Source organism: Sceloporus undulatus, chromosome 7 (genome assembly GCF_019175285.1).
Source record: "Sceloporus undulatus isolate JIND9_A2432 ecotype Alabama chromosome 7, SceUnd_v1.1, whole genome shotgun sequence".
Classification (NCBI taxonomy): domain Eukaryota; kingdom Metazoa; phylum Chordata; class Lepidosauria; order Squamata; family Phrynosomatidae; genus Sceloporus; species Sceloporus undulatus.
Genome location: NC_056528.1, coordinates 43,010,678 through 43,016,677, shown reverse-complemented (window position 1 = coordinate 43,016,677; position 6,000 = coordinate 43,010,678). Strand labels below are relative to the sequence as shown.

The following is a 6,000-nucleotide window of genomic DNA, read 5'->3' as shown; positions in this document are numbered from 1 at the left end:
ATGGTCAAGGCCAAACAACACCAACAATAAGAACAACGTGATGTTCTAGGCCAACATTATGGCCAAGGCCAAAGCTCCCTGCAGGGACAGGGGCAAGTGCTAGAGAGGGCCCTTCCTCCGATGGGGCCCTTCCTTGCCGGCTTGTTGTGTGCCTCCCTCCCTCCCTCCCTCCTGAGCTGCCAATGCCGGCTTCGGAGGTGCCTCTTTGGGGGCTGCTTGGAGGGTGAGTCCCTGCAGCCTGGCAGAATGGGGATGGAGGGGATGGCCCTTGCTTGGCGTCTCTTCCAAAGGACAAACCCCAGAGCCCCTCCCAGCAGGGAGCCATGCCCGGGAAAGGGGTGTGGAAGCGGGTTAAGTCTGCAGTGCGGACGCTGTCTGGCTGCAGCTGGCTCCCTCCTCCTCCTCCTCCTGCATCCTCTGCTCGGAGGCTCCTTCTCTGCGCGGGCGCCTGGCCTCCTTCCTCCCTTCCTTCCCTTTCCCTGCCTCTCCCTTCCCTCCTCCGCTTCTTTTCTCAGCCCGATCCCGACCCAAGGGATCTCCTGGATCTCCTCCACCGGATCCCCAGCAAGAGATGGGGATGTGATCGCCTCCCCAGCCTCAGCCAAAGCAGGGATCTGCTCCTTTCCCGTTGATCCAGGAGAGAAAGAGGAGGGAAGGCAAAACCCAGGTAGGCACCCCTCCCCTGCCCTCGTCTCGTGTGTATGCCCCCCTGACACGTGTCTCGGGCCCCTCTCCTTGGCATGCGCTCCCCTTCTGCCCTTCAGCTGCTCTCCCTGCCTTGGCCTTGGAGAGAGATGCTCCATGGAAAGGACTGGCAGCTTCTGGCCTCGCTTTTGTGTCTCTCTCTCTCTCTCCTCCCTTTCAGCCTGACTCATTCCACAGCTTTCTTCATCTGGAATCTCAAGGGTTTGAGGAGCATCCGCACTGCCCCGATAATCCGCTTTGGTACCGCTTGACCTGCCCCAGGGCTGCCTGCCATAGGCTCCTTTGCTGCTTTTGTGCCATAGGAATCTGGGGGTGCTTCTTTTGCTGGCTTTGGGGTTTGCTGTGGCACCAAAAGTCTCAAGCCTCATCCACACTGTAGAAATAGAACCCAGTTTGATGCCGGTAGAAATAGAACCCAGTTTGATGCCGCTTTAACTGCCATGGCTCCCTTCTTTTGGATTCTGGGGATGCTGCTTTGTTGGCTCGGTGGTTTGTTGTGGCACCAAAGGGCACAGGTCTTGGGCCTCATCCACACTTCAGAAATATAACCCAGTATGATACTGCTTTAACTGGCCCATGTCTCCCTGCTATAGGATCCTTTGCTGCTTTTGTGGTTTGTTGTGGCACCAAAGGGCACAGGTCTCAGGCCTCAGCCACACTGTAGAAATATAACCCAGTTTGATACTGCTTTAACTGCTATGGCTCCCTGCCATAGGAGTCTGGGAATGGCCCTTTGTTGCCTTTGTGATTTCCTGTTGTACCTAAAGGCACAAATAATCGGGTTTGACACCGCTTTCATGGCTGTGGTTCCCTGCTATGGATATTTGGGAAGGTCCTTTGCTGTGACACCTTTGTGGTTTGTTGTGGCTCCAAAGGGCACAGGTCTGGGACCTTATTTGCATTGCAGAAATATAATCCAGTTTGACACTGCTTTAACTGCCATGACTCCTTGCTGTGGAATTTTGGGAATGGTCCTTTGCTATGGTGCGTTTGTGGTTTCTTGTGGCATCAAGTCAAGTCACATTTTATGGCTTTTGGCCAATGTCTGTTGCATAAAACAATGCTACAATAACAGCAAAGTACATACTTATCATATATCCGACTTCAATCATATGTGTGTGTGTAACTAATATAAAATTATTAAATACAATTATCACCTTTACAACCTATGGTCATCTCTGCTATATATTTCTTTGTAATTTTATTTTGACACTGCTTAATCCAGTTTGATACTGCTTTAACTGCCATGGCTCCATGCTGTAGCATTCTGGAATCTGTAGTTTGCCATGGGACCAGAGCTCTCTGGCAGAGGAGGCTAAATCACTCACAAAACTGCAGCTCCCAGGATCCCATAGCCTTGAAGCAGTGTGAGGCTTTTTCTTTTTTGAAGGTGCCACAAAGCTGCCTTCCTTATATTCTTCTTTTCCTCCTGCCTTTGGAAATGGTTGAACAATGATGGACCCTGGCTTTCTGTCACTGTGGTTCCCAAACTTTGGACTTCCAGGTGTTTTGGACTTCAGCTCCCAGAACCCCCAGCCAACTTGGCCAACTGTCAGGGATTCTGGTTGCTGAAGTCCAAAACATCTGGAGGACCAAAGTTTGGGAATCACTGCAAGACCTTTCCATCTCCCAGAAGAAGGAAACTGTGGGACAGACCCAGGGCCTGACGTTACATCCATGTCTTCATTTAATACTAGCTGAGACAAGCAACACTGCTGGAAGATATGGCACCCTTCCCGTATAGGAAGGCAAAGGCAAAATTGTTGTTGTGGTTGTTGTTGTGTGCCTTCAAGTCATATTCGATTTATGGTGACCCTAAGGCAAACATATCATTTCTTGGCAAGTGTCTTCAGAGAGGGTTTGCCATTGCCATTCTCTGAGGCTGGAAGAACATGACTTGCCCAAAGTCACCCACTGGATTTCCATGGCCAAGCTGGGATTTGAACCCTGGTCTCCGGAGTCATAGGGCTTATTCACACTACGAAATAATCCGGTTTGGAAACTGGGTTATATCCCTGTCGTTCAGACTTATGAAAATTGTACTCAGTGCAGGTTATTTTTTGTGGGCAGGAGGTACTGAAAAGCCCATTTAAATCAGTGCATTTGGCACCAGACCCCTAACCTTGTTTTTTTTAAAAGAACTGCAATAATCTGGACACCACAATTCAAAAAGGACATTGAGAACTGGAGCGTGTCCAAAGGAGGGCGGCTAAAATGTTGAAAGGTCTGGAAACCATGCCCCGTAAGGAAAGACTTAGGGAGCTGGGGATGTTTAGCTTGGAGAAGAGAAGGTTAAGAGGTGATATGTTAGCCTTGTTTAAATACTTTAAGGGATGTCATATTGAGGAGGGAGCAAACTTGTTTTCTGCTGCTCCAGAGACTAGGACTTGGAGCAATGGATGCAAGCTCCAGGAAAAGAGATTCCACCTCAACATTAGGAGAAACTTCCTGATAGTAAGGGTTGTTCGACAGTGGAACAAACTCCCTCAGAGAGTAGTGGACTCTCCTTCCTTGGAGGTCTTTAAACAGAAGCTGGATGGCCATTTGTCAATGGGGATGCTTTGATTTAGATTTCCTGCATGGCAGAATGGGGTTGGACTGGATGGCCCTTGCAGTCTCTTCCAACTCTATGATTCTGTGATTCTAAAAAGGAACCATACATATGTTTTTAATATCTTCTTTTCCCTTCCTTCCTACTCGACTGAGTCATGAAGGGAAAGAAGGCAGATAGAAACACTTTTATGAGTCTTTAAGCAATGTGAATGCAGGTCGTCGTTTTTCACAAAGGGATTTGCGATTTTTGACATGTATGATTTGGACAGTGTTGTACTAATACTCAGTGTGTGGAATTGCTGACACAAACAGGGATGCAGGGTATGAATAAACACAGATAGGCTGGCATTGGCTGCATCCACACTGCAGAAATAATCCAGTTTGATACTGCTTTAAGTGATCTGTCTCAGTGTTATGGAATTCTAGGAATTGTAGTTTTTTGTGGCACAAGAGCAGAGCACTGAGACAGGGCAGTTAAAGCGGTATCAAACCACATTATTTTTGCAGTGTGGATGCCCCCATCCTGTTGGTTAGTCCCAACTAGAGTAAACCTATTCAGTCAACTGTTGAATGATAAATCAACACGTAAAATTAATCTGATTGACTCTGGCTGTATCCACACTGGAGAAACAACCGGGTTTGGCACCACTTTAACTCTATTCTGGCTCAAGGCTATGTAACTCTGGGCCGCACAACAAACTCCAACTCCCAGAATTACATAGCCTTGAGCCAGAATAAAATGGTGCCAAACCGGGTTATTTCTCCAGTGTGGATGCAGCCTAAATAGGCCTAATCTAGTCAGGATTAACAGCAAAATTTGGACCATAATCTGAAGTACAGCATGTGCCCCCTTTCCACTGTCTAAATGATGCTTCTCTTTGGACTGTCTTCTGCCCTCAAAGAGGCTGAAAAGGTTAGGAGTGTTGCTTTTCAAAGAAGATCAGTTTCCGAAACAGCCGTTCTTGCCCCCAGACCAAACAGTCAAGTGGGATTATGGTCCCATTAGACCAACTGGGCTTCAAAATTCTCCAAGGCAGCTTCAGATGTCTTTTTTCCCCAAGCTTAAGCATTCAAAAGAAATAATGATGTTGCATGTCCAAGTGGATGTCAGCACAATAACATTTTGACTGTTCTTTGTTTTCAAGGAAGATCAATATTTAACTAGCAACTGTGTTAACTGGATGTACGGAAGCAAAGACAACATGTTGAAGATGTCAGGAAGGAATTTTTAAAAAATACAACCCTGTGATTTAAAATACCAAATAAGAGAATACTTCAGACATGCATGTTACTTTAAGCTGCCCAAGAAAACAAGTGCAAATATAGTGGCATAAGCTTTTATCCACCAGGGCTCTCACTCCACCAAACTAGGAGGAGTAGCTAACACCCCTGAGGAAAGGATCAAAATTCAAAATGACCTTAATAGATTAGAAAGCTGGGCCAAAGCTAACAAAATGAATTTCAACGCAGAGAAATGTAAGGTACTTCACTGAGGGTGGAAAAATGAAATGCACAGATATAGGATGGGGGACACCTGGCTCAATGAAACTACATGTGAAAGGGATCTAGGAGTCCAAGTAGACCACAAATTGAACATGAGTCAACAGTGCGATGTGGCAGCTAACGAAGCCAATGCGATTTTAGGCTGCATCAATAGATGTATAGTGTCTAGATCAAGAGAAGTAATAGTACCACTCTATTCTGCTTTGGTCAGGCCCCACCTGGAATACTGTGTCCAGTTCTGGACACCACAATTTAAAAAGGATGTTGACTTGAGAACCTGGAGCGTGTCCAAAGGAGGGCAACTAAAATGGTGAAAGGCCTGGAAACCATGCCCTGTAAGGAAAGACTTAGGGAGCTGGGTATGTTTAGCCTGGAGAAGAGAAGGTTAAGAGGTGATATGATAGCCCTGTTTAAATATTTGAAAGGATGTCATATTGAGGAGGGAGCTAGCTTGTTTTCTGCTGCTCCAGAGACTAGGACCCGGAGCAAAGGATGCAAGCTCCAGGAAAAGAGATTCCACCTCAACATTAGGAAGAACTTCCTGACAGTAAGGGCTGTTCGATAGTGGAATACACTCCCTTGGAGTGTAGTGGAGTCTCCCTCCTTGGAGATCTTACATCCTATTCCATACATTTTCTCTCTTTTTTTAGGAGTGGCTGCTTATCTTGGAAGACAACTTTTAACAGTGACCTGACCACATTTAGGCAACGAAGATTAGCTGTTTCCCAAATCCATGTGTTGTTACTCACTGAAGATTATTTAGTATGGGCAGGATTTGACCTTAAAAACCAAGAAATATCCCTATCCCCACCCACCCTTAGTAGCTAAAAGTAGCCATGTCATTTGCTGAGGGACTTGCTAACAGGCTTTGGCAAGGACACAGCTCTATTCAGTGGCCTCCGATTTTAGACAGGATCTCACAGATTGCTGATACTATCACTCACCTTTCTTTTCACTGAGTTTCTTGAATGACAGATTTCAAGACACTCGTCAATTCCAAGCTTTAAAGATTTTCACGGCCTCCAAAACTGTCGTCATCTGACGTAGGAAAACAGTATCGATACCAATGCTAAAAAAAGAGACTCACTAAACAGTGGTTCTTAATATTTGTTCCTCCAGATGTTTTTGATATCAGTTTCCAAGTCCCAAGCAATATGGCCAGGGATCAGAATTCTGGGAGCTGAAATCCCAAATATTTGAAGGACCAAAAGTTGAGAATCACTGCACTAGAGTGGCAGA

General features: G+C 46.2%; 1 protein-coding gene across 3 annotated transcripts in view; it reads left to right on the top strand.

Moving 5' to 3' along the window:
- Window positions 1-415: 415 nt before the first annotated feature.
- Window positions 416-6,000, top strand: part of DRP2 (dystrophin related protein 2) — a 54,359-nt gene continuing 48,774 nt past the window's right edge. For 2 of the 3 annotated variants that reach the window (XM_042479356.1, XM_042479354.1), the window contains exon 1: window positions 416-667. The gene's annotated coding sequence lies outside the window, so the exon portion shown is untranslated. The remainder of the gene's footprint in view (window positions 668-6,000) is intronic. The other variant, XM_042479355.1, reaches the window with a different exon arrangement.